General features: G+C 39.2%; 3 long non-coding RNA genes across 4 annotated transcripts; 1 reads left to right on the top strand and 2 right to left on the bottom strand.

The window, feature by feature from the left end:
• Positions 1-8,954: 8,954 nt before the first annotated feature.
• LOC127101349 (uncharacterized) lies at positions 8,955-10,529 on the bottom strand. The gene is made up of 3 exons (XR_007794611.1): positions 10,166-10,529; positions 9,874-10,027; positions 8,955-9,767 (listed from the first exon to the last, which is right to left on the bottom strand). It is a non-coding gene; the product is annotated as an uncharacterized LOC127101349 (long non-coding RNA).
• A 9,282-nt stretch (positions 10,530-19,811) lies between these two features.
• On the bottom strand, positions 19,812-21,144 carry LOC127106482 (uncharacterized). 2 transcript variants are annotated; one of them, XR_007795407.1, is made up of 4 exons: positions 20,995-21,144; positions 20,701-20,854; positions 20,270-20,509; positions 19,812-20,129 (listed from the first exon to the last, which is right to left on the bottom strand). It is a non-coding gene; the product is annotated as an uncharacterized LOC127106482 (long non-coding RNA). The 2 variants fall into 2 exon arrangements; XR_007795406.1 differs by having other exon boundaries at positions 19,812-20,509.
• LOC127106483 (uncharacterized) lies at positions 20,950-23,979 on the top strand. Its single transcript, XR_007795408.1, has 3 exons — positions 20,950-21,092; positions 22,501-22,601; positions 23,806-23,979. It is a non-coding gene; the product is annotated as an uncharacterized LOC127106483 (long non-coding RNA).
• Positions 23,980-24,599: the final 620 nt, after the last annotated feature.

The following is a 24,599-nucleotide window of genomic DNA, read 5'->3' as shown; positions in this document are numbered from 1 at the left end:
TTCCACACGTATTTGGATCCAAACACATTCCCTTTAAATAGAGGAAGCTATTGCATTCATTTCCTAGCTTTTGAGAGCCAAGAAATCTTTGTTGCAACTTGAAACTTTGTTAATACCTTAGGATTGACATTAATTTTGTAAAACAAATAATGTAATCATCTCTGTTGTTTTAATATGTTGGGTTGAAGAAGTTCAACATCTGGACCAACATGTCATGTACGATGTCACAACATCATGTCTGTGACATCGCACATGTGTAGAAAACTGAATTAATTAATTCAGTATATATTCTGGGATTAGTAAGGATATTTGGTGAATATCCTAACTCCCATGTGGAGGTCTTAAAGACTCAATCAGAATATATATAGGCTCAAAATAAGGAGATATATATGGAGAGATTTTAGGATTGAAGACCTTGTTTGTAGTAGAAATTTTCAGCTGTAGTTGTAACAGCAAAGAACAAGTTTGCTGCGATTTCTGAAGGCCCAAATCCAGTTGGGTGATTAGGTTATAAATAGCTGATTGTAACCTAGTTTTTGTAAGCCTCATAGAATGAAAATTTAGTGGTGTGTGTGAGGTAAACCTCCCAATCTGTAGGAAGGTTACCATGTGTTTCTCAGTGGTAAAAGCTGAGAGTTTTTGTAACTCAAAGCCTGTAGGCAAGAGTGATTATGTTCTTGAATGAAGCTGTGAAGCAAGTTCAAGGTGTTTGAACATTACATTGTATTTGTAGTGATAGGAATGGAAACTGGAGGATTCTATCTAGGAGTTCCTAGGTATAGATTGCATTGGGTAGGGATTAAGTGAAGAGTTGTAAACGGGGGAGTTTAACTCTGAATTAATACTGCTGATAGTGGATCTTCTTCCTGGCTTGGTAGCCCCCAGATGTAGGTCATGTTGGACTGAACTGGGTTAACAATTTCCTGTATTTGTTTTCCTTCTGCATATGTTATAATCCTGTATGCCATAACTAAGCGTGTATTTCAGTCTTCCTACCAAGATAATAACAGACCTGATACATAGCCTTCTGGTTGTATGTCAATCAGAATGTCGTAACATTCATCATTGACAGCTTATACTGAATAATAGACAGGTTGATTTCTATGCTTCAGTTCAGTATATATTTAAGTCTGGTTTTCAAGTGAAAACAGACCTGGCCAAAGGATCATTGTGAAGCTATCAAACTGGATGTCTAGACAGTTGTTCATGTAGGCTGATACTGAACTAGTGACTGGTTGGTCTTTTACAGTACAACAAATTTAGCACAGTCTGTTTCTCAAGAACATAACAGAATCAGCATGATGTATATGTTCTGACTGTCAAACTGAATGTTGTGACATTCATTCCTGACAGCATGTGCTAAAGTGTAGGATGATTAGTTTTTCTGTTTCAGTATTTTTCTCAGGCTATTCTTTAGGAATCCAACAGCTGAGCTAAAATCCAGGAAACCAACTACTGCCCTACAATTAATGAACCTAACAAATAACCTATTTGTTAGCAATCTAATAAGTGGTAATTAGATTAATGTATTCAACCTTTAATTCAGGAAATACAAGTAAAAGACAAGCACACTGGAATAATGTAACAGATGATCAATATTAAGACATCGTGCAGATAACATGTGTAGGAAAACAACATAAGTGAGTGCTATGATTGATCTCTGCTGAGTTTGTATACCAGATGCACAGGACTAGGGGTTCCTTCCCTCTAGGGTGACATAGAAGGAGATGTCGTGACATCTGTGAAAGAGTGAGTCAGTACAGGGCTTTTAATGTGTTAACTGTCTTGCTGCAGTAGTTACAATGTTGGATCAGATGTCATGACTTGGAGTAGAACATCTGAATTCTGACTACGCCAGAATTTCAATTGGTATCAGAGCAGGCATCCTGTTCTGTTTCTGGATGAGATCCATGGCTGATACTTTCTAGTATCTGGCAAGAAGTTATGTTAGTACTGGTGTTGGAACCTGAAGATGGTTCTATGGTTTCCCTGAATGGTCCCTTGAAGTAAGTGGATACCATTCATGATAGGAATTGTGTGCACCTGCCTCTGGAGATTGGCAATTGGCCTTTGTGTGGGACAACTGTGCAAGTATTGAATCATGTTCAAACTTGGTATGCTCTTGGAGGCTGATCTGATGAAGTATGTGTTCATTGGTTGAGTTGTATTATGATTTCCGCTGCATAATACCTGACAAAACTGAAACTCTGATATAGTTTCCCCTCATGTGGATGAAAGGCTGCTGTATTCAAGATTTCATCATAATCATCTGAAGATGTCAAAGATACTTGAGTCTCATCAAGTCCACTCTTCATGATAAGAATCACCTGATGACTGATTCTTGTACTCTCCTGGGTAGTGTATATGAAGACCTTGAAGACCTTCGAGGAGGGTTTGTTTCAAGGAGGCTAAACTAATGTTCTATGTGATGTTAGAACATGTGGTTCAACAAGTAGGCAGCTACTGGTTGAAGAGCAGATGTGTTTAGGTGTCAAACAAAGGGATACTTTGGTTTGAAACCTACTCCTGACCTGGAAGAGGAGACATTTGTGTGTGCTAAGTTGACAAGGGTAGGGTCAACTGTGTGTGTGCTCAAGAAGGTCACTTTTAGATGTCTGATCTCTAGAAGTGGAGCTGGTTGAGATGTGACATTGTGCAATCCCCGCTGTGTGCCTTATTCCTGTAGATTGATCAGGGTTGGATAGTTGTTTCCTGAAGTACTATGGTGTACTGGAAGACAAGTCCCCTGGATGATAGAAGTCAATAATGGGGTAACCTGACTGCTATTCCATTTAAGAGGATTAGGACCATGGATCTTGTTATTCAAACACCACGATCAGAAGTGGCAGTTCTTTCAAGGAGTGAGAATATGAAGATTCAGAGGTTGGTTGAGGTAGTATGCTCTGGCAATGCATATCTACTATGGACTGGTGTTGGTGTCTTTCACTAGTACCTATGATCAGCTGAAGTCTGATTGGTGTGATTGGAGTATGTATAGGTATAACTCATAGAGTTAGGTGCCACTGGTAGGGATGGTGTATGTCATGTTGAGACATGTCTGTACAATCCATGGATATTGGTGTGAAGTTTCCATGAGTGTTAATTTGAGGGGGAGTTTTGGTTAACCTCCTCACATTTGGTCAGCCTAGGGTCTGGTTGGTTGTTGCCCTGTGTCACATGGGTTCTGGTGGTTGTGTGACACATTTGCAAGGAAGAATTCATCTCTCTCATTCCTAAGGGTGAATTTAATCTGAGAAGATTTTCGAAACTGTTGAAGTGCTTGCAAGCAGAAGATGTTGACGCTAGAAGAGTATTTTCAAAGTAGTCTTATGGTGGAAGTATCTGAAAGGAATATGGGGAAAGGATTTAAGATCAATGTCAACTTGTGCCAAGTACAAGTATTTGATTGAGTATCCTTGGAGCTCAAGATAACTGATGTTCGTAAAAATGTTGGAACATCTCTTCTTCAAGATCCTGTGCAGAATCACAGGAAGGATAGTACATGGGTTTATGATCTATCTCTTTGGTGGCAGCAAAAGCATATGATCTCTGAAAAGGTTTCCTGGCAAGAAACATGGTCAGCCTTGGTGTGTACAAGAAGAAGAAGACATCATAGTCTTGATGGTGGTTACTTGGATCAGTTTATCCCTGATCTAAGTAAGGAAGTGCATTGGCTAATGCACACTATGAAGTTAAGAACAAGTGGAAGCAATCTTAACATCATGGAAATAGCCTTGCTTTAGGAAGAAGAATCCTTGGTATAGCTGAAGGGTTAGTTGCTAACTGGTCCTTCTGAAGACTCTTGCACCAGAGTGTCTGATGTCTTTGGAGAAGAAGCAGGAATTCATCAAGGTGTGAGCTTGGATGACTTAACTGCAAACCTGCAGGATGGAGGTTGTTTACTCAAACTTGGTTCCACAATCAAGTCTATGAGAACATTGAATTCTTGTTCTGTGAAGGGAGGAAGTTCTTTCAAGTGGCAGAAGAAGGAGTTGAATTCAACAGCTGGATGTCAAAACACGATGTTGTGACATTTGGTTCAACATCAGATTCTTAGTTGGTGAAGTGGCATATCAACTTGAGATAGAAGGGTCTACAGGGTTGTAGATTGGACACTTCAAAAGGCTTGAAGTTCAAATCTCACTTGGAAGGTCAGAATATCTTTGAGAGAAGTCTGATAATCTTGGAGAGGTCAAAAAGTGGCATTTGACTTTCTCATATGAGGATTCATGAAGGAGGTAATCAACCAGTGACATTTGGTCTATCTCAGAAGTGAGTTCGAAGGATCAAGATAATCAACATAAGGAAGCTGATTATTCTTGAGGAAAGTCTGAGACAAATTACTTTTGAGCAGAAAAGTAGTAAGTTAAAGACAAAAGGAGATGTCTCTCTATTCATCTCTTGGAGCTTGTGGTAGGAGTTCTAAGCTATCTATGGAAGATTATCTCTTGTAATGGGATGAGAATGTATGTGTCCCAATTTGTGTCTGGCTCCTTTGGACTGAGCAGGTGACTCAGTGATATCTGAAAATTATCAGATGGTGTGCCTTGTTATGTTGTGAGGATGCCCTAACTAATGTTAGAACATTTTGTGAAGTGGGTGTCTGTTCTGGTTAGAAGAGAGATTGACACAGAGTGTGGATGTGTTCAGCCAAGAGGGTTGAACAGAGGGTGTGCTCTTGAAGACATGAAGATGCGTCTTATGTTTTCCATTCATCAATTGGTCTGGGTTATCTTTGAATCAGGAAGTATGTGAAGGTCCAACTTTGGGATGTTGGATATGCCCATGTTTGATCTCCAAGTTTCAAGATGAGAGTGGGTTGTTCATGACATGGGGAGCTCTGTCTTTGTGCTGCAAGTAATCATCAAGCTTGTGGTCTATGTGGTCTCAGATAACTGAGTATGGCACCTTGGTAGGATGATGTGGTGTAAGTCAAGGCTGAGTGAGCAGAAGAATGTCTGACCTGATGTCATGACATTGCCCTAGACATTGTTGTCAGTTCCTTCTGAATCGTAAAGTCATTAGGAATTATGGATGTGGTGTGTCTAATTCTGATAAATTAGAATAAGCATGATGGTCACAGTTGTGTGGTACAGGGGGAGTAACCATCTACTGGTGGTTGTGATTTTGTCTTTAGTAGTGCCAGATGTCAAGTCTCTACTGGAGGTATGAAAGTGTCTTAGGAAATGTTGAATACTGGCAGAATGCAGAGAAAAGCCGCGTGGAATGTTAAGACATCGCGTGTAACGTGTCTGATTGCATATATGGAATAGTCTCCATGCACTGGAACTACTGTTTTGTAAAAGAAACAGTCAAGAGCTATAAAAGGTATTCAAAGATAGTCTGAGATTTTGTTGGTGATTCTCTGACTGTTTCTCAGCAAATATTGATGAATCTTGACCAACCATTTATTCCTACCGTTAATTCCTAAGCACGAGCTGGACTATTTAAAGGATGTAATAGCCCTCTTCTTCTCACAAGAGAAACACTTCATTCCCTCTAAATCATGGGGTATGTTAAGGTTTGGGCAAACTGCGCCTGGATCTGGTTTTGTGAGGGGTTCCTTTACAAATGTTTAGCTAAAAAGGGGGAGAGAAATATAGTCCTAAGGTTAAGAATGTACCAGAAGCAAGCTAACTGTGGGTGTGGTGGCAAACAGAAGCTGGGGTCAGGCATAAAATCCACCAACTGGGTATACCACTTGTGTCTTGTGATCTGAGTTAAGAAGATAGTTGTGCCTTGTGATCTGAGTTACATTGTCTATGTACTCAGCATTACATATTCTTCAGGAAGCTCTCCTGTTGAGGGAAAGGGTTCTGGTATAACTGATTCTTGTACCTCTATTTCCTCATGTACACCAACTTTGGTGTTTGTGGTGGTGGAGTCAATGACAGAGATGAAGAGCATACCTATATTGGGATGTTTTGTCCAGTGCAATGTTTATTTGTTTTAGCTAAAATTTGCCAAAGGGGGAGATTGTTAATACCTTAGGATTGGCATTAATTTTGTAAAACAAATAATGTAATCATCTCTGTTGTTTTAATATGTTGGGTTGAAGAAGTTCAACATCTGGACCAACATGTCATGTACGATGTCACAACATCATGTCTGTGACATCGCACATGTGTAGAAAACTGAATTAATTAATTCAGTATATATTCTGGGATTAGTAAGGATATTTGGTGAATATCCTAACTCCCATGTGGAGGTCTTAAAGACTCAATCAGAATATATATAGGCTCAAAATAAGGAGATATATATGGAGAGATTTTAGGATTGAAGACCTTGTTTGTAGTAGAAATTTTCAGCTGTAGTTGTAACAGCAAAGAACAAGTTTGCTGCGATTTCTGAAGGCCCAAATCCAGTTGGGTGATTAGGTTATAAATAGTTGATTGTAACCTAGTTTTTGTAAGCCTCATAGAATGAAAATTTAGTGGTGTGTGTGAGGTAAACCTCCCAATCTGTAGGAAGGTTACCATGTGTTTCTCAGTGGTAAAAGCTGAGAGTTTTTGTAACTCAAAGCCTGTAGGCAAGAGTGATTATGTTCTTGAATGAAGCTGTGAAGCAAGTTCAAGGTGTTTGAACATTACATTGTATTTGTAGTGATAGGAATGGAAACTGGAGGATTCTATCTAGGAGTTCCTAGGTATAGATTGCATTGGGTAGGGATTAAGTGAAGAGTTGTAAACGGGGGAGTTTAACTCTGAATTAATACTGCTGATAGTGGATCTTCTTCCTGGCTTGGTAGCCCCCAGATGTAGGTCATGTTGGACTGAACTGGGTTAACAATTTCCTGTGTTTGTTTTCCTTCTGCATATGTTATAATCCTGTATGCCATAACTAAGCGTGTATTTCAGTCTTCCTACCAAGATAATAACAGACCTGATACATAGCCTTCTGGTTGTATGTCAATCAGAATGTCGTAACATTCATCATTGACAGCTTATACTGAATAATAGACAGGTTGATTTCTATGCTTCAGTTCAGTATATATTTAAGTCTGGTTTTCAAGTGAAAACAGACCTGGCCAAAGGATCATTGTGAAGCTATCAAACTGGATGTCTAGACAGTTGTTCATGTAGGCTGATACTGAACTAGTGACTGGTTGGTCTTTTACAGTACAACAAATTTAGCACAGTCTGTTTCTCAAGAACATAACAGAATCAGCATGATGTATATGTTCTGACTGTCAAACTGAATGTTGTGACATTCATTCCTGACAGCATGTGCTAAAGTGTAGGATGATTAGTTTTTCTGTTTCAGTATTTTTCTCAGGCTATTCTTTAGGAATCCAACAGCTGAGCTAAAATCCAGGAAACCAACTACTGCCCTACAATTAATGAACCTAACAAATAACCTATTTGTTAGCAATCTAATAAGTGGTAATTAGATTAATGTATTCAACCTTTAATTCAGGAAATACAAGTAAAAGACAAGCACACTGGAATAATGTAACAGATGATCAATATTAAGACATCGTGCAGATAACATGTGTAGGAAAACAACATAAGTGAGTGCTATGATTGATCTCTGCTGAGTTTGTATACCAGATGCACAGGACTAGGGGTTCCTTCCCTCTAGGGTGACATAGAAGGAGATGTCGTGACATCTGTGAAAGAGTGAGTCAGTACAGGGCTTTTAATGTGTTAACTGTCTTGCTGCAGTAGTTACAATGTTGGATCAGATGTCATGACTTGGAGTAGAACATCTGAATTCTGACTACGCCAGAATTTCAAACTTTCCAGAAAAAATCAACTATCGTGTTTTGAGTTTCAGCTTGTTTCAATCCAATTTCTTGATTCCATTAGCATCTTCGGCATCCTCTGAAACTTTTGCAACAATTTTCAAGCTCTGGTACTTTCTGAAGTGCTCCAACCAGATCGAGCTTCATCAACTTCTTATCACCATCTGGACAATGTAGTTCTGAGCATCATTTGAACTCAAACAAGTTACCACAATGTAGTCCTTCACTCTCTGATATTTTCCCCTAACTTATCTGGTGTTGATTGATCATGTTCATCATTTAATTTTATTTTTCGTGGTTTGCTTGCTTATGAAACTTCTCTGAAGTTTCCTTTGCTCGATTTAGATAAATGAATTTGAGGCATAAGGTTGAATTCAGGATGAGATGAGGATCACAATGATGGTGGTCTCGTGTTCTGAATTTACCAAATGATGAAGCTTCAGTGAGAGCTCACAGGAGAAGATGACCGAAGTGTTCCAGGTTGCCTGAGTTTGGCCAGACTTGTTGGACATTTGAAATGTTCTGATTGGTTAAATTTGAATTGGATTTTATGTGTTGCTTTTGTCATACCTTGAAATTTGCCCCACCCTTATCATATAGGTCATTAACCCTAATCATTTGCATATCATCCTCATCCATTCATCTCATTCGAATAGGCATGGTTCAACACAAGGAGGTAGGTGACCTGAATTCATATTGTTTCTTGGTGCATTGATGCATTTGTTCAGTCATTTTATTCACCCATGGTTCAATCTGAATTGCAAGTAATGTCAGTTGAGTTCATCAGTTCATTGCAAGTTATCATGTCAGTCAGCATTGTGTCAATTTGTTTTTTTTTTCAAGTCAATTTTAACTTCAATTTGATTTTTGGTTCAAATTCAGTTTTGAAGTTTAAATTGATTTTTTGAGGGTAGATTTTGACTTGTGGAATTTAAGTTCAATTTTAAAAATCATTTCAACATTTTATTTCGAATTAATTTTAGAAGTCTTAACTTGATTTTAGAAATTCATGTTTTGTCATATTAAATTGGGTTAAGTCCATTCTCATTCTTTTTCTTTTTTTAGCCCATTATCCATTTTTATTCTTCCAAATAACCAAAATCCAATAATGAACCAATATCCATTTTAAACCAAAAACCAATTGCAATATCCATTTTTTAACCAATATCAATTTTTAAATCCATTACTATCCAACTTCATGATACTCATATAAAATCAAATTCAATAATGCATTTAATCAAATCCAAATACAATTTAACCCACTACATATACAAATCCAATTAACCATTCCATTATTTTCTTTTATTATTATTATGCACGGAAAATGCCAATTCCAAAACATGAAGGTACAACGGGACTACAACCAAAAGAAAGGGAAATAAGTTGCTAAACAATGCAGCTACAACCGAAAAAGTGAAATGTAGCTTGGAGCTGCTATCTAGAAGCTGCATAATCCAAAAAACCTAACAGCTACACGTCCAAAACGTAAAGGCAAGCCAAAGGTGCATCCAAACGTTGGCTTCCAAACAAAACGCAGCTACAGTAAGCAACGACCAAGCTGCAAAGTGGAACTCAAATCAAAACAGCAGTTACAAAGCCGACGTCCAAAAGCTGTTAAACAAAAGCTGAAACGCTGAGCCAAGCGTAAGCTACAAAGCCATGAAACGCAGCATGAAAGTGAAGTCAAGACAAACACACTTCCAAAACCTGTAGCAACTCATCGTGAAATCCAAGCTCAAAGACAGCGAAAACAGTGCAGCCAAGCCAGTGGAAATTGAGGCTATGGTAACACAAACCATAAAATCTATTACCGAAGACTACTTCCAAGAGAGAGCCAAAGAAAACGTAAGCTAATGAAAGCATAAACCAAGCCGCAGCTGCATAAAAGCTCATTCATAAGCTGCATCAACTGCACCAGCCAAGAGCGCAGCTACAAATCTGCAATGAACGTTCAAGCCAAACTGACATGCCAAAGCTAAGCCAGATGCATAAAAGAACGGTGCAAAGCTCGCAACGCATCCAGCTGCAACAAAGAACAAGTTGCGTCAAAACGCAGTAAAAACATTGAAAACGCAATTCACATACACCAAATGACGTGCACACGCGAACGAAATGCAGATTAAACTCACCAATATAAATACACAAGTCGGCGAATTTTCATGCCTCTTCTTCTTCTCTCTCCAATCTCTTTTCTCTCTTCCCCGATTTCTTCTTCCTCTTTTCCATTATTCTCTTCCACCACCATAACAAACTCTAACAACCTTCAATCCTCAATAACCGCCTCTGCAAATCAAACCACAACTATGTATCATCGTCGTACTGGCGCATCGAACTCACAAGCGTTCAGCAGAAGCAATTCTTAGGAGAAGAAGAAATAACAGGAACAGCAGGAAGAAAGAGAAGAATGAGACACGATAATACCTTTTTAGAATAGAGACGCTTCGCTCCATTTTCGATCATCGTCAACGCATCATTGGCCGTGACGCACTTCGTCTTCGTCTTCTGAACCGCACAACAAGAGTCGGGTACAATTTCATCCTTCAATTGATTTCATTTCCTGCGTAAGAATAGAGTGTTATATAATTTCGATCTCGATTGATTGCGGTTCGAGGCCGAGTATAAGCACGGATCCGGAGTTGTTTTCGTGAGATTCTTCACGAGAGAATCGATTCACGTTCGTGATTCTTCGTTTTGCTTAGCGTCTGTGCAAGATTGAAGTGGAGTCAATCGATTCGTTCGCTTCCATGTTGAGTTACGGCTGAGCATACGGTATTCTTAGCATTGAACCTGGGAGTGAGGTTTCAGGATTGGGCTTCTTGCCCCATGCGTTTCAAAGCCCAAAGCGAGTTGTGACTGCACCACTCTGTTGGCCTGCGCACCTCCCCCTGTGAATGGGCCTGATTCTTCCCATTCCAGGCCCGATTTTGTTTGTTGGATCCAGTCATCTTGTTTTTTTATTAATTACCCCCTCTAGTTAATTAAAACAGGGTTTAATAATTAGGATAGTTTAGATATAGGATAGTTTAGATTAATTTTTGAATATTAATTAGAATCTTAAGGTGATTTAGAATTAGTTTTAGATTTTAATTAGTGGAATTCATTGGCTGATAATCAGTTTAGAATTTATAATTTGTTATATTTTAGAATTGACTTGGTAATTGTTTGGGATTAATTTTTGTTTTTGTTAGATTTTCATTGGTTAATTAATTGTGTAGATTTAATATTGTTAATAGTTTAGAATTAATATTTTGTTACTTGTTTTAGAGTTAATTCTTTTATAATTTCTACTTTGATCTAACATCTAACATTTAACACCTAACGTCTAATTCTTTAATTTTTGCTTCTAACCTTTAATTTTCGCCTCTAACTTTTACAATTTCGCTTCTAACATTTAATTTCCGTCATTCATTCGCTTTTATTTCGCTTCATATTCCATGTTGTATTATTCTCATCTCATCTTAAAATGAACATAAAAAGTAGATAAGACTAAAAAGGTAACAAAATTAGATAAATCCCTTAGCATGTAATGGACATTGGAATGGACTTAGAGATTGTTGTTAGGACCCTTGCGAAAAGCCTTGGACAAATATTCAACCCGAACATGGAAGGAGCGTTCAAGAATCAAGATAAATTATAATCTTTTATGTTGTTTCTAGTTTAGGACACAATTGTACACACACGGCTTTCTCTTGGGCTACCTGACAATGAGACCATTTATTTCCTGCACTCCCTTGTACTTTACATGTACCCCCTCCCCTTTATCATGTACGCATTTACTCGCTTTCTTTTATTGTTTGATTAGATACTCCTTAGGCATTAGGAACGCTCACCATTTCGCAACCAATAATCAAACCCTTGATCCAACCTCAAGCGGTCTTTTATAATCAAAATCAATAAGCAAACCCTTGATCCAACTTCAAGCGGCCTTTTCTCAAATCAAACTCAAAAACACAATAAATGGCGATTAGGTTCGTACATCACGAGCCTTAAGCGATAAAGAAGGGATGAGACTGGAGCTTTCCTACACTCATTCTGAATGCTTCGAACACAAGACGTTTGGCTTGATCGTTTGAGGTATTCACCTTTATCCATAGTCTTTAGTGCAATCCGAAATCAATAACGCTTTCCCAAAAACATAAAAACAACTCAACACATTCAAACCTTTTGTTTGAGCCTTAGGGCGACACAATCGAAAACCCTTCTTCAAGGTAATAAAATCAACGAAACAAACCAAATAATTTCAAAACCCATGAACTACGAAAGCTCTGATTTCTCACTTCAACAAGTGGGCATACGTAGGCACAAGGACCCAATCCTTGGCAAGCACACTAATTTAAAATCTACCTCCACTCCGCAAACCCTTGGCAAGCAAGCATTCAATAAATAACACACACGTAAGCGATAACATCCTAGATGGTTCCCATGGAGTACCATGGATGTGAGGGGTGCTAATACCTTCCCCTTGCATAACCAACTTCCGAACCTATTCGTGGTTACGACGACCATACTTTGGGGTTTTCTCGATATTTTCCCTTTCCTTTGGAATAAATAAAAATCGATGGCGACTCTGTATTTTTCCTGTAGCGACAGCTAGCGAATCTGCTGGGGGACATTCTCCCTAAGCAAGTCAAGCCTAATTTAGGTTCCTTCCTCGCATGTGTGTATGTTTATCCTTTTTGATTGCTTGCCTTATTTATTGCCTTTTGGTTTAAATTTTGTAATCTAACGTGTGGATTCCATGATTCTATGATACCAAGTGGATGGTACTCCTATTGCAAGTAACCTTGTGGGAAAGACTCTCTACCCGAGTCTAGAGTGCAAACTTGAGATAGGAGAGGTTGAGTAGTATGGGCCACCGAGAAGATTTTCTCGTAAGGGTCGATACGAGAACCTCGCTTAGAGTAGATTCTCTTGAAGATGTTGATGACCGTCAAACTTTTGGCGTAAGCGATTAATGTCTTCATTTGGATCCATGACTCTAAGGACCTTTATAGAACATTAAACCTATGGTTTATTAATATTGATGGTGGCGTAGTGTGGGTCCCCGAGAAGCTTTTCTCGTGTGGGTCAGTACGAAGATCTCACTTAAAGTAGATCTTCTTGATGGATTTGATAACCGGCAAGCTTTTTCCGTAAGCGGCAAACAGTCAAGGAGGTCCATGACTTTGAGACCCTTGTCTAGAACCCGATGTCGATGGTCGCGTAGTGCGGGCTTCCGAGAAGCTTTTCTCGTGTGGGTCGGTACGAAGATCTCACCCAGAGGAGGCTCATTTGAGGGAGTTGACAACCGACAAGCTTTTGCCGTAAGCGTCAAACAGCCAAATGAATCAATGATTCTGGGGTCCCTATCTAACCCTAGATTTCGACCAGTGAGATCCCAATTAAGGAAACCAATCGATGTCGCCCTCCATCCGTATTTCGAGACTATGATCCTGAGTCTGTTTGCGTGTACAACTTGTGAAGCCATGCTTATGAACCAAATCATCCATGCATTCATGCATTCATGCATCATAAATGATAAAAGAAGATATAATACTCATGCATCATTCACATAGCATCCTGCATTTCATGAGACCAATCTCACTATCACTTGGCCTTTTGTCAGACAAGCCACTTCCAGCAAAGTTGATTGCCCGATATGTGTCTTGAACCAGAAGCATGTCGCAGATTACCATCGAAGAACTAAGAAGAAATCAAGAGGCAATAAAGGTTAAAATCAACCAGCTGAAGACTCAGATGAGTCTGATCATGGAGATCCTGCAGACGATGTTGAGGAAGGAAGGCAATCCCGTGCCAACTGTTGTACTAGAAGCGGTCACCCCGATAAACATTCCTGACCCCTTTCCACCTCAAAAGTAGCCTTGTGGATTTCATCCATATCCTGTACCTCCAAGGGCTCCGTATCAACGGTCATTTCCTGTTCCCCGGCCGAGGCAGAGGAACCTTGTGGCGAACCAGTATCCAAATCAGCGGTGGAACTTTTCTCAGCAAGAAAGGCATGGACCAAGAAGGCCTCCAAAGCAGTTTGATCTAGTGCCTATGTCATATGGTCGACTTCTACCTTTGTTACTTAATAGCTCGTTGGTGCAACTGAGAGAAGCTAAGGCTCTTTCAACACCTCTTCCTCCAGATTATGACATGAATATCAGTTGTGAGTATGACTCTAGAACACCCGGGCACTCGATCGAGAATTGCAATGTCTTCAAGTACAAGGTGCAAGACTTGCTTGATTCAAGGGTTATTGTGTTCACGCTGCAAGGCCCGAACATAATGAACACTCCCCTGCCTCCACAAGAGGGAACATCTGCAACATCGTGATCAGTGCAAGTGGAAGTTGGGGTAGATTTGAAGAGTTTGCGCCAATGAGAAGAGTTTGTGATGGATCTCCTCGAAGATGGTCATGATATCTCCTGCCAGCCTAATAATTCCAGTCTGAGGATCTGAATAAGGCCCATTATGTTTGTAGTCATTAGTTTCGTTAAAACATGTTCATGTGTGATTTTCTTGATTGTCATTTGTAACATTCATTTGTAATGAACTCGTTTGTTTTTGAATAATAATGACATTGAAATGAATATGCATGTTTTGAATAAATCCATTCGTGGCCACTCATACTTTATTTTGTCAATATCCAATTGTTGGTTTTAAGAGGAGGGTGATGAAATTGAAAACACGAAATCATTGATCGTACGCTTTTGAATAAAACCTTGCTGATGATGTAAGGCATTGTTTCAAATCCCAAACATTGGAGATATAAGGAAGATAATCCCTAATTAACCCCTTCGAGCCAAGAAGTTAGAGTTTCTTTCTTAAATATAAAACCCTCAATCTCAAACCGGGGCAGGGTAGTCGTCAGTCAGTTTGACCAAGCGTTCAAACTTCAAAAAGAGGAGTGTCCTATCTGAGGATCAACCATATATTATCCCTCACAAGAGGTCGGAAACCATCAAATTCCAAACAGTTATCCTTCACCCACAGAGCCACGAGGCGGTCACCACCCATTCCAATCAAATGGCCAGATGCCACACGATTTGTTTAAACAAGAAGAAACAGGAAAAAAAAAGAGAACAAAAACAAAAAGAAAGAAAGCTCGCTAAGTCGAAAACTCAAAAACGAGTGACTTAGGCAAAAATTAGGGCATCCCTGTGGATTGTAAATCTGAACTAATCCAGCAAAAGTAGGGAAATGAAAAACAAATCTGCAAAAGAGGAATCAAAAGAAAACCCTCAGCAAGAACAAAGTCGTGTGGCTATAAACCAAACAAGAGCAGGATGACTGCCACACCAAAAACCTCGTGGGTCAATTAACCTTTTCACTCCCAAATCCCTTTTGGAAGAAGGGCGCTTGTATCATACTAGTTGAACGTAGGACTGGAGAACATCACGAAGAGTGGGTGGGTTAGGATAGGTTCGAGCCTGATATCCTTTCTTTCTGAAACCGTGAACCAGACCACGTTACAACCCTCAAAAGACCTAATTGAAGCAGGGTTTATTTCGAAAGCGTACTATGGTCAGAACAATCGTGTTAAAACTGACTCCTCAATAATTTACTCATAATTTAGGTGGATATTGATATGACATTCTTAATTAGTGATGCATGCATTGTATGTCATAATTTTAGTGAGCATGCTTGGATTTCAAAACTAGCATAAACATGATATTGTTATTATCATTCCAAAAAATGAACAATTGATACTCATGAGTGAGCATTTGATGTCAAGAGAGTTTCCATAATGAATGTGAATTGAAAAGATTGATGATCCCAGAAGAGAATGATGCCTAAAAGACTTTGTTAAGTAGAGGCCAGTTACTTCAACTGATTGAATCATAAGACAGAACACCCGAGAACTCCGTCGAGCAGAAACAGGTCGCCTTGATTTGATCGTACTCAGAGAGATAAATGCCTAAGACTCTGTTGAGCAGCACCAAATTATTTTTGATCGATCATAACGAGTGCTGAGAGCCTGAGACTCCGTTGAGTAGCAACCAACCATCTCATGTGATTATATCAAGGAGCAGAATGTCCAAGAACTCCGTTGAGCAGAAGGACAAGATGTTTCATATTTTAATCAATCTGAGACAGTTATGTTAAGAAATTTCAGCAAGATTCAGTCAGTCTAAGACAGTTAGGTCAAGATTCGGAGAATCTCTCCAAAGATCGGATAATTAAGGGAGTAAATCACTCTAGTTGATCGCATCAGAAGACTAAACACCCGAGGACTCCGTCGAGTAGGGGCAAACTATTTTGACTGATCATAACAAGTGTTGAACTCCTAAGACTCCATTGAGCATTGACCAGACACTTCATGTGGTTATATCAAGAAGTAGAATGTCTAAGAACTCCGTTGAGCAGAAAGACAAAACACTTCAATTTTCAGTCAATCTGAAGTAATCACGTCGATGAATTTCTACAAATCAATTGATCTAAGGAAGTTACGTCGAGATTCGACAAATCTCTACAAGATGTTAGTCAGGGGCATTCCCTCAGAGATCGGCCAGCCAGAGGCAAAAGTTATTCTAAGACTTAATTGGGGCAAGCTACCTCAGGAATCCGAGAAATCAATCTCTCAGAGATAGTTAATTAGAGGTATACAGTTCCAAGATATGGGGGCAGTTCAAACCGAGATGGCTATCCTGAAAAAGTTGCTTCATAACTTGGGACTGGGGCAATACTTACATATTCCCAACAGAATGGGGCATGGCTAACTAGAGAAGGAAGATCCTTTATGTACTTTTGAGGTTGTTCAGAGAAAGATCCACGGTGCATAAGAGACTGCTAAGTTCAAGATGAATATTGGGGAGTCACTCTAAACACATCCCCTAACCCTTCAGCAGAGAACACTGATCCTAATTGATAAACCCAGTGGTTACTGGTACCCCAATCTTCTCAATCTCCAGACATTTCCTACCATACCGTCTAACCAAAAGCCTGACCATGCATCAACATTGCATAAATAATCATGCATTACATAACATTGCATCACCAAAAGAGCATAGCATATTCCATCAAGATGGAGCATTACGCCTTGCAAAATAAACATGCATAACTTCATAAAAGTCTTTCTCGAAAGCGTAAAAGAATCCTCCGTTGGGACATTCTTCCTCCCCGATTATAAACAACCTCCTGAAACCCTCAAGTGGTATTCCCCGCATGTTTTTCGAAACTCTCCCTTGGGTTGCCTTTTTCAAATACCTTTGGAATCTTCAACCAGTCCCTTACCTTTCGTAAGTGGTCCACTGCCTTTTGCTTGGGAGGTCCCCTTTTCTTCTTTCAATACTCGTCCGTGTTAATCCCTAAGGAAGTCGCCATTCTTGACACTCGTCTGTGTTGATCCTTTCTTTTTTCAATACACGTCTGTATTGATCTTCAATACTCGTCCGTATTGAATTGCAACACTCCTCCGTGTTAACCCATTTTTCTGAAATCTTCTCCAACACTCGTTCGTGTTGATCCTTTTTCCAACACTCGTCTGTGTTGATACTCTGTTTCGATACTCGTCCGTATTGATCTTCAACAATTGTCCGTGTTAACCTTCTTTTTTAATACCTGTCAGTTTTAATCCTCAACACTCGTCTGTGTTGATACTTCCTTTCGATACTCGTCCTTATTGATCTTCAACACTCGTCCATGTTGGTTCTCTTTTTAATACTCGTCTGTATCGATCCCTGATAACCGCCTATGATAACTCATTTCTTTTTCAATACTCGTCGATATTGATCTTCAACACTCGTATGTGTTGATACATGTTGTTTCAATGCTCGTCCGTATTGATCTTCAACACTCATCCGTGTTAATCATCTCTTTCCAATACTCGTCTGTATTGATTCATCGACACTCGTACATGTTAATCATTTCTTTTTCAATACTAGTCTGTATTGATCTTAAACACTCGTCCGTGTTGATACCTGCTTTATCAATACTCGTTCGTATTAACTTCCAATACTCGTCCGTATTGATCTTCAACACTCGTCCGTGTTGATACCTTCTTTTTCAATACTCGTCTGTATTGATCTGCAACACTCGTCCGTGTTAATCATTTCTTTGTCAATACTTGTCCGTATTGATTTTCAACACTCGTCCGTGTTAATCATTTCTTTGTCAATACTCGTCTGTATTGATTTTCAACACTCGTCCGTGTTAATCATTTCTTTGTCAATACTCGTCCGTATTGATTTTCAACACTCGCCCATGTTAATCATTTGATTTTTAATACTCGTCCGTATTGATCTCCAACACTCGTCTGTGTTGATACCTTCTTTCAATACTCGTCTGTGTTGATCTTTAACACCCGTCCGTGTTGATTCTCTTTTTCAATACTCGTCCGTATTGATATTCAACACTCGTCCGTGTTGATACTCTCTTTTTCAATACTCGTCCGTATTGATCTTTAACACTCGTCCGTGTTGATACCTTCTCTTTTCAATACTCGTCCGTATTGATCTCCAACACTCGTCTGTGTTGATAACTTCTTTCAATACTCGTCTGTACTCATCTTTAACACCCGTCCGTGTTGATTCTCTTTTTCAATACTCGTCCGTATTGATCTTCAACACTCGTCCGTGTTGATACCTTCTTTTTCAATACTTGTCTGTATTGATCTCCAAAACTCATCTGTGTTGGTACCTTCTTTCAATACTCATTCGTATTGATCTTCAACACCCATCCTTGTTGTTACCTTGATTTGCAATACTCGTCCGTATTGATTTTAAACACTTGTTCGTGTTGATATTTCCTTTCCAACACTCGTCCGTGTTGATTCTATTTCTCAATACTCTTCCGTATTGATCTTCAACACTCGTCCGTGTTGATACTATCTTTTTCAATACTCGTATGTATTGATCTCCAACACTCGTCCGTGTTGCTACTTTTTTTAATACTCGTCTTTATCGGGATTCAATACCCGTAGTGATTTTTAATACTCGTCCGTATTGATTTGCAACACTCGTCCGTGTTAATGATCTCTTTTTCAATACTCATCTATATTGATTTTCGACACTCGTCCGTGTTGGTCATTTCTTTTTCAATACTCGCCCATATTGATCTTCAATACTCGTCCGTGTTGTTACTAGTCTTCAACACTCGTCTGTGTTGGTTGTTCACACTCGTCCGTGTTGACCTATTTTAATACTCGTCCGTATTGATCGTCAACACCCGTCCGTGTTGGTGATTCCTGTTTTTCAATACTCGTCTGTATTGATCTCCAACACTCGTCCATGTTGATCATCTTCCTTTTGATACTCGTCCGTATTGAATTGATTCAGTCGCCCGTGTTGGCACTCTATTTCAATATTCGTCTGTATTGATCTTCAACACTCGTCCGTGTTGTTACTAGTCTTCAGCACTCGTCTGTATTGGTTGTTCACACTCGTCCGTGTTGACCTATTTCAATACTCGTCCATATTGATCGTCAACACCCGTCTGTGTTGGTGATTCCTCTTTTTCAATACTCGTTTGTATTGATCTCCAACACTCGTCTGTGTTGATCATCTTCCTTTCGATACTCGTCCGTATCGAATTGATTCACTCGCCCGTGTTGGCACTCTGTTTCAATATTCGTCTGTATTGATCTTCAACACTCGTCTGTGTTGATCATCCCTTTCACAATACTCGTCTGTATTAGTCTTCAACACTCGTCTGTGTTGTTACTTCGATTTTCAATACTCGTCCGTATTGAGCATCCACACTCGTCCTTATTGGTACCTCTTTTCGATACTTAACCGTATTGAAGTGATTCACTCGTCCGTGTTAACCTTTTTGCAATGTTCGTCCGTGTTGTTAAACCCCTTTCGATATTCATTTGTGTTGCTATCCCTCACTCGTTTGTATGGACCTCACTCTCATTCTTAACCTTCCATGGATAAAACCCTTTCTGGTACAGGGGAGCCGTTGCTACCTATTATGCAAGAAAATCGTATATCCCTAGCAAGACGCCTCCTTTGACTTTGCGAAATCCTGCGGGAATACCTCGATCACCTGTTACATGCCAAAACATAACAGGGGAGGCGAGGCAAGAATGAAAAAGAGATGAAAATAGAAGTATGAAAAGAGACAAAGAAAAATCTTAGAGAAAGATGAAAAATAATCAATTGTATTGCATTAGCATACTGCATACGTCATGCATATCTAACCCCTCACATATCCATTTACCAAATGCCAATTCTAAAACATGAAGGTACAACGGGACTGCAACCAAAAGAAAAGGGAAATAAGTTGCTAAACATTGCAGCTATAACAGAAAAAGCGAAATGCAGCTTGGAGCTGCTATCCAGAAGCTGCATAATCCAAAAAACCCAACAGCTACACGTCCAAAATGTAAAAGCAAGCCAAAGGTGCATCCAAATGTTGGCTTCCAAACAAAACGCAGCTACAGTAAGCAACGACCAAACTGCAAAGTGGAACTCAAATCAAAACAGCAGTTACAAAGCCGACGTTCAAAAGCTACTAAACAAAAGCTGGAACGCTGAGCCAAGCGTAAGCTGCAAAGCCATGAAACACAGCATGAAAGCGAAGTCAAGACAAACACACTTCCAAAAGCTGTAGCAACTCAGCATGAAATCCAAGCTCAAAGCCAGCGAAAATAGTGCAGCCAAGCCAGTGGAAATTGAGGCTACGGTAACACAAGCCATAAAATCCATTACCGAAGACTACTTCCAAGAGAGATCCAAAGAAAACGTAAGCTAATGCAAGCACAAACCAAGCCGTAGCTGCATAAAAGCTCATTCACAAGCTGCATCAACTGCACAAGCCAAGAGCACACCTACAAATCTGCAATGAATGTTCAAGCCAAACCGACACTCCAAAGTTAAGCCAGATGCATAAAAGAACGGTGCAAAGCTTGCAACGCATCCAGTTGCAACAAAGAACAAGTTGCGTCAAAACGTGGTAAAAACATTGAAAACGCAGTTCACATACACCAAATGACGTGCACACGCGAACGAAACGCAGATTGAACTTACCAATATAAATACGCAAGTCGGCGAATTTTCATGCCTCTTCTTCTTCTCTCTCCAATCTCTTTCCTCTCTTCCCCGATTTCTTTTTCCTCTTTTCCATTATTCCCTTCCACCACCGTAACAAACTCTAACAACCTTCAATCCTCCATAACCGCCTCTGTAAATCAAACCACAACTCTGTATCATCGTCGTACTCGCACATCGAACTTACAAGTGTTCAGTAGAAGCGATTCTTAGGAGAAGAAGAAATAATAAAAAAAAAGTAGGAAGAAAGAGAAGAACGAGACGTGATAATACCTTTTCAGAATCGAGACGCTTCGCTCCATTTTCAATCATCGTCAACGCATCATTGGCCATGACACACTTCGTCTTCTGAACCGCACAACACGAGTCGGGTACGATTTCATCCTTCAATTGATTTCATTTCCTGCGTAAGAATAAAGTGTTATATAATTTCGATCTCGATTAATTGCGGTTCGAGGTCGAGTATAAGCACGGATCCGGAGTTGTTTTCGTGAGATTCTTTACGAGAGGATCGATTCACGTTTGTGATTCTTCGTTTTGCCTAGCGTATGTGCAAGATTGAAGTGGAGTCAATCGATTCGTTCGCTTCCATGTTGAGTCACGGCTGAGCATACGGTATTCTTAGCATTGAACCTGGGCGTGAGGTTTCAGGATTGGGCTTCTTGCCCCATGCGTTTCAAAGCCCAAAGCGAGTTGTGGCTGCACCACTCCGTTGGCCTGCCCACCTCCCCCTGCGAATGGGCATGGTTCTTCCAATTCCAGGCCCGATTTTGTTTGTTGGATCCAGTCATCTTGTTTTTTTGTTAGTTACCCCCTCTAGTTAATTAAAATACGGTTTAATAATTAGGATAGTTTAGATAATAATTAGGATAGTTTACATTAATTTTTGAATATTAATTAGAATCTTAAGGTGATTTAGAATTAGTTTTAGAATTTAATTAGTGGAATTCATTGGTTGATAATCAGTTTAGAATTTATAATTTGTTAATATTTTAGAATTGACTTGGTAATTGTTTGGGATTAATTTTTGTTTTGTTAGATTTTCATTGGTTGATTAATTGTGTAGATTTAATATTATTAATAGTTTAGAATTAATATTTTGTTATTTGTTTTAGAGTTAATTCTCTTATAATTTCTACTTTGATCTAACATCTAACATTTAACACCTACTTCTAATTCTTTAATTTTTGCTTCTAACCTTTAATTTTCACCTCTAGCTTTTACAATTTCACTTCTAACATTTAATTTCCGTCATTCATTCGCTTTTATTTCGCTTCACATTCCATGTTGTATCATTCTCATCTCATCTTAAAATGAACATAAAAAATAGATAAGACTTAAAAAGTACAAAAATAAGATAAATCCCTTAGCATGTAATGGACATTGGAATGGACTTAGAGATTGTTGTTAGGACCCTTGCAAAAAGTCTTGGACAAATATTCAACCCGAACATGGAAGGGGCGTTCAAGAATCAAGATAAATTATAATCTTTTATATGCTTTCTAGTTTAGGACACAATTTCACACACATGGCTTTCTCTTGGGCTACCTGACAATGAGACCATTTATTTCCTGCACTCCCTTGTACTTTACATGTACCCTGTAACACCCCGATAAAATAAGGCTAATTATTTAATTTGAATTAATATAATATTTATTAATTTAATTAATTAATTGGAAATATTATTGGATTATTATTATTATTATTTTGGAAAATATATAAGTTGGAATAAGAAAAAGGGTTTTCATTGTTGGTAAAGAGTTTTACGTGAAAAAGCAGAGAAGCGATAGAAAAGTGGAAAAAGGGCAAAGGGGAAGAGCAAGAGCAGAGGTTGAAGAACGGAAAGGCTTGAAGCTCAAAGATTTGCCGGATTAACTCAGGTAAGGGGGGTTTATCGTCGTTTGATGGGTATTATAGATTAACATGTCATGGGTAGTGATAGCCGTTGAATTGACCCTAATTGGGATTATGAATGCTGGAAAATTACGTTGGATGAAACTGTGTTTAGGCTGTAATTGAATATGTGTTTGGGTTAGTTGTGAATTTCCGAACGTATAGCTTTTTACGGAATTGGAATCAGAGGTCCGGAAGTCCTCCAACGGCGGAAAATGCGGAGAACTCTGCATTCTGCCTTGTGTTAGCGCAGGGACTGCTGTTTTGCCTGCGTTAACCGGTTAACCCAGGGTGTTAACCGGTTAACACTGTTATAATTTGTGAAAATGTGCTGTTTTGCCTGCGTTAACCGGTTAACCCAGGGCGTTAACCGATTAACACTGTTGCGTTTTGCCAGAAAGTGTATTTTGTCCTGCGTTAACCGGTTAACCCAGGGCGTTAACCGGTTAACACTGTTGGAAATTGGAAAATTTGATATTTTAATGTTGTGAACATAATTGGTGATTGGCATATTCTCGTTGATTTCGATGAGTAATTTTGTTGAGTTTATGTTATGAAGAGTTGATATAAATATGTTGATAAGTTGTGTTAAGTTGTTGAAAATACTGAGTTGTAGGCTTGATGAGCCAATGTTGATTATAAGTTGATTATGTTGAAAACATTGTTGTGTTGCTGTTATTATTATGTTGTCGGAATTTAAAGTCGTGTATGCCATGTACATTCATATGCATTAAGTCGGAGCTTTGCTCACACCACGTTGGCCTGGATTGGCAAAAATCGGAGCTTTGCTCACACCACGTTGGCCTGGATTGGCAAAATTTTAAGTTGAAAGTTGAAGGCTTATGCCTTGATGCCCACTAAACTGGCAATGATTTTAAGTTGGGAGTTTTACTCCGAATGGTACCACATGCATGACGAGTCGAGTCTCATTTGAGTTGCATTTTATGTTGTTGTTGAGTTGCAATTTATGTTGTTATTGAGTTGCATTTTATGTTGTTGTTGAGTTGCAATTTATGTCGTTATTGAGTTGCATTTTACGTTGTTATTGAGTATGATGTTTGAGTTGATGTGCCGTTACTGAATGCATGATATGATTAGGGTGATTAACGTGTAAATTTACTTAACATAACATGATGATTTATAATGCTTATTATATCGATTGAGGAACTCACCCTTACAACTATTTTTCAGGTAACGAGCAGTGAGTGAGTAGAAGCTAGTGCCTGGAGTCTAGTGTAGTCTACGTAGTGGGTCGTGCTCTGATAGATGTAACATCGGGACGGGATGTTTTAATTGTTTATTGTTGATTGTTGAACCTTTTTACCTGTAAACCATTATATGTTTTGATTGGTTGGTTGATTTCTATCCGCTGCGAATTTTGCAAACAAAAATGTTAATGTTTATTTTGATTAAATAAAGAGCATGACAATTTTTATGGTGTGAAATGTTGTGTGACACCCTTGGTGCATGATTACTCTGATATAAATATTGTTGTTATTAAATAATTGGGGTATTTTAGAAGGGTGTTACATTAGTGGTATCAGAGCAGGTCGGTCTGTCCGGCCAGTTGTCGTGTCGTTACTGTCTAACAATTGTGTAATTGTTACTAGTCTAACTTTTGAGTTGTGTTGTAGTGATAAGTTGAAAATGGCTGGAAGGAATGACGCTGCAATGGCTGCCGCAATGCAAGCGATGGCACAAGCTGTGCAGAACTTGCCAAATGCTGGTGGTGATGCTGGATCACGTAGCTTGGCGACTTTTCAAAGAGAGAATCCGCCGGTGTTTAAAGGGAAGCATGATCCAGATGCAGCCTTGGGATGGTTGAAAGAGATTGAGAGAATCTTCCGTGTTATGGATTGCACTCCAGCTCAGAAGGTTCGGTATGGTACTCACATGCTAGCAGTCGAAGCTGATGACTGGTGGCTAGAGACTCACGAGAGGTTGACCGTGGCAGGTGAAGTCATTACTTGGGATGTATTCCGTAG

The sequence above is a fragment of the Lathyrus oleraceus genome, chromosome 7 (assembly GCF_024323335.1).
Source record: "Lathyrus oleraceus cultivar Zhongwan6 chromosome 7, CAAS_Psat_ZW6_1.0, whole genome shotgun sequence".
In the NCBI taxonomy this organism is placed as follows: Eukaryota; Viridiplantae; Streptophyta; class Magnoliopsida; order Fabales; family Fabaceae; genus Lathyrus; species Lathyrus oleraceus.
The sequence above is the reverse complement of the archived record's forward strand: the minus strand, read 5'-3'. Positions and strand labels throughout refer to the sequence as shown.